Raw genomic sequence first — 14,467 nt, 5'->3', positions numbered from 1 at the left:
CCGTCTCTATTCTTTACTTTTGAAACAGTTTTCTTTGGACATAACCTACCTATCACGCCATCCAATAGTTCAGTCCGATCCAGAATGGCACATTCCTGACCGCAGTCCGTTTCAGAGCATTTTCTTTGCTGAACTCCATTTTCTCAGGCCCCGATTTCCCCCCAGCCTCTCCTGCTCTGCTCCCCAGCACCCCCAGCTCCTGTCTCTGATGACTCACCACCCTGCAGTTCACATACCAAACACTTACGAAAACAAACAGCTAACAACTGTCACCCAATAGAAACTTCAATCAAAGAGAAAGCAGAAACATATTAAAAACTAGAAGAGTTTTAAAATGGGTCGAAAGGGAGATCAAAGAACACGGTGTTGAAGTTTAACCTAACGACAGCTGCCATGAGCTGCTTTCCCGGGTTTTCTGGAGGGTGTTTGCACCCCGGTCTCTGTCAGAGGAGATTCACCAGAGGCTTCGTCCACGTGTGTTTCCTTTTCCAATCTTTGTTTCTAAATGGGTAGCAAGGGAGATCAGATAAGATGCCACATTTTAACCCAGCAGTATCTACTATAATCGTCTCTGCAAGGCTCTCTCCGTCTGCCAACCAGGCTGGTCACCTCCCCAGACTGTGGTCCCAAGGGATTCACCGGCGGCTTCATCTCTGCATGGACCCTGCCAGTGGATTTGGGGTTCCCACCGTCAAACACTGCCTCCTGCAAACCGAGTGTTGACGATTTAGGATCGGATACCAGTCCTCCTTCTACTTGGATGACATTATTTACCGCCCTTGGGTCACACAGGCTGGCGTGCTCCTTCCATGTGGACTTAGTTGATGCCTAACTTAGATGGCTGCTTGTTTAAAGACCAGCCTTTCAGAGCTAGTCCATTCCCCACACCTGGGTATAGCACCCGTCTCTTCAGGCCCAGTATCAAGCAGGGCCACGTTATAACACTGATTGCTCTTAGATTGGGGCTAGAATGAAATGCAAGCCCCTAACCCATTCATGTGCCCGTGGTTGACATGTCTCTGGTTCACCTTAGAGACATCATTGCCATTTTATGATAGAGAACATTATCAATCATCTCCCTGGGGCATGACATAATTCTTTTTTTTTTCAGGGCTCAATTCACTTTATTACATCGTGTATAAAATTGACTATGTGGTAGCCACAGTTGGAGCCTGGGTCCTCTGCATGGAGACTCTGGTGTTGGTCTTCACAAGATGGTCAGTGAATTCCTGGTAGGGAGACTTGGTGAACACGGTCTCTTTCCAGAGGTCAGGGGTCAGATAGCTGTAGGTCTTAGAGATGGCATCAAAGGTGGCTTTGGCAAAGTTGCCCAGGGTGGCTGTGCAGCCCCTAGCCGACGGGTAGCAGTCATCAATCCCTGCCCTCATCAGCAGTTTCTTGGGCACAGGGGTTGAGACGATGCCCGTGTCCCTGGGGGCAGGGATGAGTCACACCAGCACAGACCCACAGCGGCCGGTCACCTTGCAGGGAACTGTGTGGGGCTTGCCGATCTTGTTGCCCCAGTAGCCTCGCCGCACGGGACAATGGACAGCTTGGCCAGGATGATGGCCCCTCGGATGGCGGCGGCAACTTCCTTGGAGCACTTGACCCATTGTAGTCCCCGATGGCAACGAAGGCCTTGAGCCTGGTGCGCTGGCCGGCTGGGTCTGCTTCTGCACAGGCATGATCTTCAGGACCTCGTCCTTGGGCCATCCCCAGGGGGAAGTCAATGACCTCAGACTCCTTGATGGGTGGCAGGGAGAACAGATAGATCTCCTCCAGGGACTTGATCTTCATGCCCTTGACCAGACGACCCAGCTTGGTGACAGGGAGCCACTCCTTGTCTTTGGCTTTGCCCCGGTGAGCTCCGCGGCCTCGTTCACGGCCCCGACCGTGACTCCGTCCTCGCAAGCCGCTGCTGAAGCCTCCGTGGAAGCCACCGCGAGCTCCGGCTCCCGGCCCCCGGGGCCTCCAGGCCCTCCCGCTGCACCGGCGTCATCCGCCATTTGGTGTTTTCTGGGAGAAGAAGCGACGTAATTCTATTGATACTGTCATTCATTTAGCCAATGGCACAGAATTCAAAATACCATTGCAAAATAGAAATCATGCAAGTATAGGCTAGCTACAAATCACAATAGATGCATTATTGACTCGTACAGATTAAACTCTTAAATACTGGACATTATGTACATAAGCAATAGGGGTTGATGACATGTGAAAGCTTACAATGATATTCATCGACAGTGGCAGAATCAGGCGTACCAGGTTACCACGTATCTTAATAAAGCAAGGAGCGCATTGAACTTGTAAGGATACGGTCGTCCTGAGCCACCACCATTCATTGGGCACCCTCAGGGCAAGAAATCTGAGCCAAAGTTTGATGACCAAACTAGCGGTCATCTTCTAGCGGTCATCTTCTTCTCACACGAGGAAGTTTCAGCCTTCAGTTTGAGGGCGACAGGTGAGTTTGAGGTAGAGCCCAGTTCACTGAGTGGGGTCTCACATAGAACCCTCTGGTGTGGCCGATGCAGGATGGAGTGCACCTTGAATGATGGACCATCTTCCTGTGGTACGTTTGCTACAACTGATGGACCAATATTGGAAGCTTACTATCCACTAAGGTCCAGGGTTATTCCAACATTGGGCTCTGTGGGTTGTGCATCTGCATGATGTTCTGTGCCAGCCCCTGAGATGAGAGGTTCACTGCCATGAGTGCTTCCTGGGCGTCACCGGCTCCTCTCCCTCCTCCCTGGCCCTTGGTGACCATCGGCGGTTCAGCCTCTCGAACTCTGCCTTTCCCACAAAGTCTTTCAGGTGGTCGTCATCGTGTGCAGCTGGTCAGGCTGACCTCTACTTACCAATAAGTGTTTCAGGTTCTTTTTGTAGCCTGATAGCACCTGTCTGTTAATCGCCGGGTCATGGAGGTTCACGTTAGTTAGCCGTTCACCTATTGAAAGACATCTTGGTGGCATCCGAGGTCTATTAAATATGAATAAAACTGCTAGAAATATTCACCAGCAGGTTCTGTGTGGACTTGGGTTTTCAATTCGGTTGGCTACCTGTTTAGGAGGCCCTAGCACTTTACAGCGTTGAACGCAAGTTCCCGTTGCTCAACTTGCGCATCCGCATTTGGCATCAAAGTGTTTGGATTGGCTAGTTCAGTCAGCTGGGGGATGGTAAAGGGGTCCAGGTGGTGGAGTAGTTATGTATTGGACTGTGATGCCCAGGTCCGCAGTTTGAAACCAGTAACTGCTCTGTGAGAGAAAGATGAGGCTTTCGACTCCGGTAAACAGTTACTGTCCCAGGGTCGCTAAGAGTCAATGGACTACATAGTCGTGAGATTTGGGTTTGGGTGGGGTGATAATCTCGTTGTAATTCGCAATCCTCCAAGGACTATGATGTGGAACTTCTTCTCACATACTAATTTGCCATTTGGGTATTGCCTAGGATGAGATGTCTGTTCAGGTATCCCGCTCACTTCAAAAATCAGTTTGCTTGTTCTCTTGCACCATATCTTAAGAGTTCTTTTCATAAAAAAAAAAGAGTTCTTTTCATATCTTGGATGCAATCTTTATAAGATATCTGGCTGCGAATATCTTCCTCCCAGCCAGTGGCTTGCTTATGTTCTTTTAATTCTTTGGACAGTGTCTGTATTTATTTTTTCAAAACTTTTGTTGTGAATCAGGTCAAGGCGGGGTTACAGCTCACATAATCAATTTTGCGTTCAACAGTTTAACAGGATAGGTCGGTCCATAGAGGCGGTAACCAGATTAATCGGTTCTCAACCTGGGGGTCATGACCCTTTGGGGTCAGATAGCCCTTTCACAGGGGTCTCTGATTCATCACAGTAGCAAAATGACAGTGATGAAGTAGCAATGAAAATAATTTTGTGGTTGGGGGTCCCCACCACATGAGGAACTGTGTGACAGGGTCTCGGCGTTAGGAAGGTTCTGAACCACTGTCTTAAAGGAACGGCAGGGGAAGGGGGGGGGGTAATGGGAGCTAAGAATACAAGAAAGAAGAATATATTCTAAAGTTGATTGTGATAATGAATTGAAAACTCTTGATATGACTGAACTATGCAGTTGTATGACATAGGAATCATGTGCCAATAAACCTGTCATAAAAAAGGAGGGAGGGTTGTCGATAAGGAGAAAAAAAATTAACTCAGGACTTAAACTGAATATCTGGATTATCACTGCTTGTTCACCTGATGATAGATCACTGGGTTGGTTTCCATTTTTAACAACTGAACATTAAACTGCACGGACCTTCAAGTCCCCGCAGGAACAGACCGATTCTCTCAGGTCAGTTCTTGGGAGGGCATGCCATGGAACTTTGTCAGAAGCTGCCAAACTCTTCCAAAGTGGTTGTATCAGGTGTGTTCCCACATGCAGTGTAGGAGTGTTTCAGCCACTCCGAGTACTCATCAACACTGGGCACGGCCAGCCATTTGAAGAAAAAAAAATGTAGCCATTCCACGTGTGGCTGGCATCTCATCTTTAGTTTTCATTTGTTAGCTCTCTAGAGAATGACAACGTCGGGCATACGCCATTGGAATATTTGTCACCCTTGTCTCTTCTTTGGGGAAATGACTGTTGAAATAGATTGTTAAAACAACAACAAAACTTTTACGACGAATCAGGTAGTAGGGAGTGTTACATTTCAGATAATCAGTTTTGTATTCAACAACTTAAGCTACTTACCAAACCTCTCAAGCATAGCTGGCCTGGCCTCCCCTTTGATTTCTCCCTCCTTGGTACAGTGCTCCCTTCTCCTTCGCCCGCGTTAACCCGTCTGCCCTCTAGCCTTCTGCTTCGCCTTCCCTTCCCCAGTTACCACCCACGTTTGCTGCTTTGGGTGTGAAAGCCTTTGTTGTGGTCACCTCTTACAGCATTTGTCCCTCTGTCCTCGATGCACGTCACTCCAGACAACGCTCCCTAGGTCTGTCCGTGCCCAGAGTGCTTCTCCGGTTCCTCATTGCTCATCAGTCCATTGTGTGCATGCACCACAGTGTAGGCATTTTTCCACTGAGGGGCCTTGGGGCTGCTTCCATCCTCTTGCCACGGCCGACAGGGCTGTGACAAGCATGGGGGTGCACGTACCTGCATGTGCTTTGACACTTACCGTATATATGCCAGTAGAAGCCGACCCGCATATCCGCCGAGGCACCTAATTTTACCACGAAAAACTGCATAAAAGATATACTGACATGGAAATGATATCTATATCTGGGGGCTGATTTTGCCACTTCAACCAGTTTTCACTGTGAGATAGGAAGAAAAGCTGAAAGGTTTATAAGAAAAAAAATCAGCTTGATATAGTCAAAGTTTTTTCTTTGTCTTGTTGTGGCTGAAGTTTGGTGTACTCATCGATGAAGATTTTGAGAACTTTCCACTCTAATAGTCTATATGAAAAATTGTGTTTCTTGCTGTAAAAACAAATGTGCTGCAAAAACCCGGCTTATACCTCAAGTATATGTGGTGCTTCTTCAGGGCACACGCTCTGCACGGGATTGCTGGCTTGTACGGTGTTTCTATTGACAATTGTTTCAGGAAATGCCACACCCCTTTCCATGGCGGTTGTCCATTTTTACAGTCTCATCAGCAGCGTATCAAAGTACCAATCTCTTCACGCTCTCGCTGGTATTTCTTTTATTAAAAAAAATTGCTAGCGATGCCGATGTGAGGTGGTCTCTCAGCTGTGTTTGGATTTGCATCTCGTGGTGGTGAGCGACTGAAGGCCTTTCTTCATGTTCTTTGGCAGGCTTGATGTCGTCTTTGGAGACTCTTTGGCTGTTCATGTCCTGTGCCCATTTTTAAGCTGGATTATTTGTCTTTGGGAGGGCGGAAACGGTATTGCAGTTTTCTACAGGTTTTAGAGGTTAGTCTCTTTTGTGATATACCATTGCCAGAATTTTTTCCTAGTCTGTGGGTTCTCTTTTGACCCTTTTGATGTAGTCTCTTGATGCACATAAGTGTCTTATTTTTAAGAAGTCCCAGTTCTCTGTTTCGTCCTCTGTGTGTTTCGTTGTATTTGATATTGTGTTTATGCCCTACATGAAGGCCCTTAAATTTGTCACTATTTTCTCACTGAGGAAGTGATCTGGTGTCAACTTGCAGAGGGGTGGAGTCTAGCTTGATGACCTGATTTGGAGGCATCAAGGAGATATATAGCTCTCTGGAGGCCAGATACAGACAGACTCTCTGCTGTGTATTCCTGCTGACAAGACACATGGAGCTACGCTGGAGCCCTGCAGCTGGAGGAGCCACATGGAGATCCACACCAGCGCTAAGATGCTTCCTCCACTGCCACTGGATCCACAAGACTTTCCACTCACTGGCCTGTGATCTTCCTGCATTCGGCATCATTGCATGTATTTTGAGTCTGAAGAGGACTTTCAAGATTGACACCAGACATATGGGCTAATATCAGACTTAAGGACTTGATCTGGACTGGGCTAGGATGCTTTCACAACATTCAATTGCTTTTTGTATATAAAGCTCTTTCTTACACACACGAGTCTCCCTGGATTTGTTTTTCTAGTCTAGCTGGACTAACACATGATCTTTCTAGTTTTAGGATTTACGTGTAGGTCTTTAATCCATCTCGAGTTTATTTTGTACAGGAAGGGAATTAGGGTCCTGTTTCATTCTTCTGCAAATGGAAGTCGAGTTTTCAACACCATTTGTTGAAGAGACTAGCTCTTCCTCAACTCATTCAAGTCCTTTGGAAACCATCAGTTGTCTGTCGGTGGATGGATTTATTTCTGGGTTCTCTCTTCTGTTATATTGGTCTGCATCTTTATGGTTGTATCAGTACCGGGTCATTTTGACCACTGTAGTATGTAATAGGTTTTGAAGTCAGGAGGTGTGGCAGTTACATAATCTTCTATCAACGAGCGAAGGGATGGAGTCTAGCCTGTCAATCAGGTCATAGCCAATGACGCCTCTGTGTGGGCATGGCCTTCTCCTGAAGGTTCTGGGAACTCCTGTCTTCCTCTCTGGATATGGGACACACTCTCTTCTGCTACTCATTGCTGTTGACAAGCCACAGGGAGCTATGCTGATGGCAGCCAGAGCCTTGGAGCTGGAGGAGCCACGTGGAGACCCATGTTAGTGCTGAGATGCTTCCACTGCCACTGGATCTACAAGACTTCCCACCCACTGGCCTGTGTTCTCCCTGTATTCAGCCTCATTGCATGGCTGCGTGAATCTAAAGAAGAATTTTTGGACTAGTATAAAACATAGTATTGGAGCCGCACTTCCGGGACCGCTGGGTCAGCTGACCTGCCGGGGGCTTTGGAGTCGATTGAGGCAGTTCGCCTCGGGGAGGGAGTCGCTGGCCTCGCCGCCATGGCCAGCCAGTCGCAGGGCATCCAGCAGCTGCTGCAAGCGGAAGAACCGGAGGCTGAAGCAGGCCAAAGAAGCTCAGGCTGAAATTGAACAGTACCGCCTACAAAGGGAGAAAGAGTTCAAGGCCAAAGAAGCTGCGGCTCTGGGATCCCATGGCAGTTGCAGCACGGAGGTGGAGAAGGAGACTGAGGAGAAGATGACTCTCCTCCAGACCTACTTCCGGCAGAACAGGGATGATGTCTTGGATTCCCTCCTGAAATTCATCTGTGACATCCACCCAGAGATCCACGAAAAATACCGCATCAACGGCTAGGGAGGAAGGGCGAGCGAGCCTGTTCCGAGCACTGGCAATGCAGGTGCTGCGGTGGAACAAGAAGCTGTCGCAGGGCTAGAGCGCCATTGCAAAAACGCATTACATTATTTCTGTATATTATGGGATAGCTCCTTCTCTGCAGAGTAGCAAACCAAGTACTCTGTGTAGCCTTAGAGTTATCCAAAGCTCTTATCTTTTTACCTCAAATTTCTTATGAATTTAATGGTCTTCACGGTTTACCTGTGCTTTTTAGCTGAAGCAGCAAAACTTTTCTTTCTTAGATATCTAGTACAGAAAATATTCTTTGAAGAAAGAAATGGGTTAAATATTTCATTTCCCTAACGCTTTCTTTGAAGGTCAGGGGCTTTATCAATGAAAAAAAGTAGTGAGTAGCTATTCTGTAACCTGTGTAGACCGCAGCCAGCCTCAAAATAACCCTCTGTGTGTAAGGGTTAGAACAATGAGTACAGGTTTCCCCCGCTGTCCAAAAGTGCAGCTTTCCAGGGAAGGCTTTTGCAAGCGAGTAGACTTAAAGTGGAGAAGTATTTCATGTTAATTTATGGAGGGAATTGTTTTGAGCTTTCCGGGAAACGAGCCCACCGAGTCATACCAAATAACACAAACCAGTATTCATTCCCGGTGTTCACAGGGTGGTTCCAAACCACCCGCTTAATGCTGAGGGAGGGGCCTCCAGTCAAGAGCTCAGGGCGGCCGCTTTGCTGTTTGGGGTGCGCACTGCAAGACACCGAAAGCTCCTCCTTCTGTGCGCCTTTTCTCACACAAACAAAACCCCGTGGGTGTCTCTCCGTGAGCAGAAGCAGGCCCACACGGAGGCCTTTGAGAAATGCAAAGTGGCGGAACTGGAACTTAGGAAAAGTTAGGGAATACCTGTACTCCTCTAGTTTGGGCGGCTTTTAGTTTATAGAAACGACTGGATGTTAACACTTAAGAGCTGTTACTTGTCATTGATGTGTAATGGTAATCCTCACTTACAAATAAAGATTCTCTGTAATGGAAAAAACAAAACAAAACAAAAACAAAACAACATAGTATTGAACTTATGGACTACATGTGGCCTGAGCTGGGAAGCTTACTTAATATACAATTACTCTCTGATAGAAAGCTCTCTCTTACACATATATGCACGTCACTGGAGTTCTCTAGTCAGCCCAGACTCACACAGGAGATGAGAGATCTCCTACTCTGTTGTTCTTCTTAAGAAGTGCTTTGCTTCTCCGGTGTCCCTTCCCTCTCCATGGGAAGTTGATCATTAGTGTTTCCACTTTTTAAAAGAATGATGCTGGGATCTGGATTAGAAGTCCACTATATTTATAGATCATTATGGGCACTACCAACATTTTCATGATGTTGGGTCTTCCTATCCATGAATAGGGAATATTCTTCCATTTATGTAGCTCCTGGTTTCACTACTACTGTGTAGTAGTGCTTTTGTGCAAGTCTGTTATTTCTCTGGGGAAGCTTATTAAGTATTTGATCTTCTGAGTGGCCATTGTAAATGATACTGGTTTCCAAATGCCCTTTTCCAAGCTCTCTTCATTAGCATACAGACACCTAAGTGATTCTTGTAAGTCAACCGTACTCTGCCACATTGCTGAATCTTCCAATGATTCCCCACAACTTTCTTCTTGAGTCTTTGGGGCTCTTTGTGTATACAAGTATATCATCTGCAAATGAAATCTTCTTTGCCAATGTAGTATCCTTTAATTAATTTTTGTTGTTGAATAGGTATGGCAAGGTCTTCTAGCACAAGATCACGCGTGGTGATCCTGGTTTAGGTTGTGTTCGCAGGAGAATGCTTTCCGTCTTTCTCCACGGAGAGAGATGTGGGTTGCTGGTTTTGTGTAGATGGACTTTATTGTGTTGAGAAATCTCCCTTCTCTTCCTATTTTGCTGAGAGTTTTAAATCAGGCAGAGGTGTTTCTTCTTATCAAATGCTTTTTCTTTGTTAACGGCTTTCATCCTGTAGTTCTCATCCTTTGTTGTTGAATTTCATTGGTTAGGATTTTGTTGAAAACTTTGGCACCGATGATTTATAAGGGGATATTCGTCTGCACGTGTCTGTTCTGATGCCTTTGCCTGGTTTGGGTGTCGAGCACTTGCCGTCCTTTTCTAGATTCTGGAACCGTTTGCGTGTCATCGGCGTCCACTCTTTTCTGAACGTTTGGTCGATTTTCCCGGGGAGCCCCGTGGTCCCGGGCTTTGTTGTTGGGAGTTTTAGAGCTGGATCTGCTTTTTCTTTTGTTATGGGGTGAGATTTTCTGCATCAGCCTGTGTCACTTTAGGTAAGGTGTGTGTGTGTGTTTCCAGGTTTTCAAATAAGTTGGAGTACAGGTCTTTGTGGTATTGTGTTATCTTTTTCATTTCAGTTGGTTCTGTTGATGGTTTCCCACTCTTGATATTTTGCATCTTTTCTGTTACTGAATTTGCCAATGGTTTGTCACTTTGGTCAAACCAACTTCTGTCCTGTGACTTTTTCCCGTTGTTTTTTTTTTCTTCTACATTTATTTCTGTGCTCATCTTTAGTATTTACTTTCTCCTGGTGCCTCAAAGGTTTATTTTGTTGCTTTTGTTCTAATGAAGATATTGGGTGAAGGTGTTGATTTTGGTTCTCCTTTTTTTCTCTTTTTTTACATTTTATTAGGGGCTCAAACAATGCTTATCACAATCCATACATATACATACATCAATTGTATAAAGCACATCCACACATTCTTTGCCCTAATCACTCTCAAAGCATTTGCTCTCCACTTAAGCCCTCTGCATCAGGTCCTCTTTTTTTTCCCTCTCCCTCCCTGCTCCCTCCTCCCTCATGAGCCCTTGATAATCCACAGATTGTTATTTTGTCATATCTTGCCCTATCTGGAGTCTCCCTTCCCCCCTTCTCTGCCGTCCATCTCCCAGGGAGGAGGTCACATGTGGATCCTTTTAATCAGTTCCCCCTTTCCAACCCACTCACCCTCCACTCTCCCAGCATCGCCCCTCACACCCCTGGTCCTGAAGGTATCGTCCACCCTGGATTCCCTGTGCCTCCAGCTCCCATATGCACCAGTGTACAGCCTCTGCTCTATCCAGACTGCAAGGTAGAATTCGGATCATGGTAGTTGGGGGGTCTCTCTTCTTTATGGATGTAAAATATCCTCTGACTACTGATTTGACTGTGCCCTGAATGTTTTGGTATGCTGTACTCTTCAATCTCATTTGTTTCAGGAAATTTTAAAATGTCATTTGTTATTTCTTCAATTAACCAGTAGTTAATTGATACTGACTCAATGACAGCATCTACAAGTTTGAGTCGGTATTCTGGAGTCCTGGTGGTGGTGTAGTGGGTTATGTGTTGAGCTGCTAACCACAAGGTCAGAGGCCCTAACCCACCAACCACTCCATGAGAGAAAGATGAGGTTTTCTACTCTGACGAAGATTTACAGCTTTGAAAATCCTTTTTGCTAGAGGTCAGAATCGACTCAATAGCAATCTAGACTCAAATGCAATCGACCCAATAGCAATCTAGATTGCTAGAAGTCAGATATCGACTCAATAGCAGTGAGTTTGAGTCACTGTTTTTAACTTTAGAAAATATAATCAGATCTGTATTTCTGGTTTGTGCCTGTTCTTTTTGGTAATAGGATTGCATGTAGTGATTGTCCTTCTTATTTCTTTTTAAAATAATATTTTACTGTGTTTTGGGTGCGCATTTAAACAGCAAATTAGGTCTCCCTTCAACAGCTTTGATTCAGATTGTCCGGGGCCAGTGGTTGCAGTGTTTACATGTGTCAGCCATCTCCTCATTCCCATTCCGTCGGATCTTCGCCAACGATCTCGTTTCCCTTCTCCTCTGGGTCTCCTCATCCCTGCTCCTGGATGGCCCACTGTTGACCTCACTTGAGTAAAAGTGGGAGTCATCAGAGCAGGAAGACACTGGTCTAAGGAGTGCTATCACAACCAGTGGGTTAGAATTTAGAGTCCAGAAACGAACCCAATCATTCTGCCAGTTTATGGTTGAAATACTGTTTTGCTGAGTTTGGGGTGTACGTTTGCATAGCAAGTTAGTTTTCCACCTGTCACTGTCCACACAAATTGATCAGTGACCTATTGGTTACACTTCAGTGTGTTAGCATTCCTTTCCACTGTCCCCTTTCTGAGGAGCCCTGGTGGCGTAGTGGGTTGCACGTTGGGTCGAGAACCACGAGGTCCACAGTTAGAAGCCACCAGCCGCCCTGCAGGCTTTCTACTCCTGTAAAGAGCCACAGCCTCAGAAGCCCCCAGAGGCAGTGTGCCCTGTCCTTCAGGGTCTCTGGGTTGGAACGGCCCGATGGCAGTGACGTCCGTGTTGGTCCCCTTTCTGGTACTTGAAGGATAACTGATTTACGACAAGAGTTCCAAAAAAACATTTACTAGAGAAAGAACTCTCCTAGACAAACAGTGCCGAGAAAGGGGTCCCTACATTCACAAGAATGAAACCGGGCCCCTACCTCATACCTCGTGTAAAAACGAACTCAGAGTGAACCAGAGACTTAAATATAATGCAGCTTTTGTGTATAAAATGAGGTGCCTCGGCTGATGTTCAGGTCGGCTTATACTCGAGTACATACAGTAATTCTAAAATGGGTGAAGATATGAATGGACTGTTGAGTTAGGCAGGGTTCTCTAGAGAAACAAAACCAGGACACTTAAGATTATAGATCGATAGATAGGTTTACACAGCGAGAAGGAATATACCAGCTAATTAGTCCACACAGCAGGACAGAGGGCTCAGTTCAACTCACTTTTGTGCAACAGTTAACCTACTGGAAGTCCTTCAACCACGTGGGCTGCTGGGTCCAAGGTCAAGGAAGCAGACATCAGGGTGAGTCAGCAGCAGACAGTAGCTCAGGAGCTTAGGGAGGCCGGCCCTGATGGAATCTGGAACTCAAGCACAGCGACAGGATCCACCAGCCTCAAACTCAAGCAATGTATGCACCAGCAGCATGATGAAGCAGGTCTCGAAGGAGCCTCAAGCTCTAGCAACATGATCCACAGGTTGGCTTGGCCCACAGGTAGTGTAGCTCACAGGTTGAGGCAGAGAAGTAGCTACAGCAGCAGCACACTGGTCCAATCACCAGGGAAGCAAGAGAGATGGGATGCAGGCTCCCTTGATTTATTTCGCTTGTCGTCCAATAAAGCTGAGACCCGGTTAAACTCCACCCACATGTTCCTATGGGCCCAGTTGGCCCAATAAACCTATCACAACAGTTCTCCAGAAAAGGATTTAGGCATGATAGATAAGCAACAGAAAAGGTGCTGGAGAGGTCACAGCCACAGGGGGCATCACCTTCGACCTTTGAAGATGGCTGGTGTCAGGGAAGCGAAGGGGTGGGGACAACAGCTATGTGAGGCTGTGGGGAAACTGGGACCCTCCTGCATTGCTGGTGGGAGTGTAACATGGTGCCACTACCGTGGGAAGCAGTTTGGCAGTTCCTCAGAAGTTAACCAGAGTATGCTACCTAACACTGGCCTTTCTAGGAAAGACCCCAAAAGCACTGACGTCAGGGCCACTGTCCACCAGTGTCACAACAGAGCTATTCAGTCGCCCAAAGGAGGACGCCGTCCAAGAATTTCTCACCAGGCGACTAGCTACCCACCACCCAGACAAACCAAGTCTGAATCGTCTGTGACATGACATGATAGGCACAGGAAGGGTACGTGGCTCGTGGTTCCATTTCTATGAGACATGCAGAATAGGCAACTGTCCAGAGACAGAACTTGATCCATGGTTCCTGGGGCTCTTGGGAGGGAGGGACATGCAGTTGTTGCTTATGGGGTAGTTTCATTGGTTTTGGTGATTATATCATTTTCCATTTTAATAATTTTTGAATTTTTTACCACAATAAAATTAGAGAAATCATAAATAAAATTAGCAAAAAATAATTTTGTCTTGAAATAAAACCATATCCCCCCAAATTTTTAAATTAAAAAAAATTTTAATTAAAAAAAAAGAAAGAAAACTATACCACAGCAAACTTGTGGGACACTGCTCATATTTAAGGTGAAGCAAAATCTCAAACCAAAGGCCTTAGAAACTAGAAGATGGAATGAAACGCTGGGCCAAAGCAGGACCTGAAGGAACAAGTAAGCTGCATGAAGAAGTGACCCAAATGCCAAGTCTCCACTCCTGTCACATTGCCTCCTTTCTCCCAGTCTGCACCTATGGCCTCCTGGGGAATTCCTTACCATACTTTAAGTGAAGACCAAAAACGTTATGCTTGGTTTACGGATGGCTCTGCACGATATGCAGGTGCCACTCGTAAGTGGACAGCAGCAGCACTACAGCCCCTTTCTGGGATCTCCCTAAAGGACAGTGGTGAAGGGAAATCTTCCCAATGGGCACAACTTCGAGCAATGCACCTGGCTGTTCAGTTTGCATATAAGGAAAAATGGTCAGATGTGAGATTATATACTGATTCATGGGCTGTGGCTAATGGCTTGGCTGGATGGTCAGGGAATTGGGAGGATCATGATTGGAAAATTGGTGACAAGGAGGTGTGGGGAAGAGGTATGTGGATAGACCTCTCTGAATGGGCCAAGAAAGTAAAGTTAATTGTATCTCACGTGAACGCTCACTAAAGGATTACCTCTGAAGAGGAGGACTTTAATAATCAAGTGGATAAGATGACACGCGCTGTGGAGACTGGTCCTCCTCTTTCCTCTGCCACCCGTTATCGCCCAATGGGCACATGAACAAAGTGGACGTGGCAGGGATGGAGGTTATGCATGGGTACAGCAACATGGACTTCCACTCACC

The 14,467-nt window shown here is 46.3% G+C and overlaps 1 pseudogene; it reads right to left on the bottom strand.

Annotated features, from left to right (window-relative positions):
* Nucleotides 1–1,148: 1,148 nt before the first annotated feature.
* LOC142429476 (small ribosomal subunit protein uS5-like) lies at nt 1,149–2,011 on the bottom strand (annotated as a pseudogene).
* Between the last annotated feature and the right edge of the window lie 12,456 nt (nt 2,012–14,467).

Source organism: Tenrec ecaudatus, chromosome 16 (genome assembly GCF_050624435.1).
Source record: "Tenrec ecaudatus isolate mTenEca1 chromosome 16, mTenEca1.hap1, whole genome shotgun sequence".
Lineage (NCBI taxonomy): Eukaryota > Metazoa > Chordata > Mammalia > Afrosoricida > Tenrecidae > Tenrec > Tenrec ecaudatus.
This window is presented reverse-complemented; position numbering and strand designations above follow the sequence as displayed.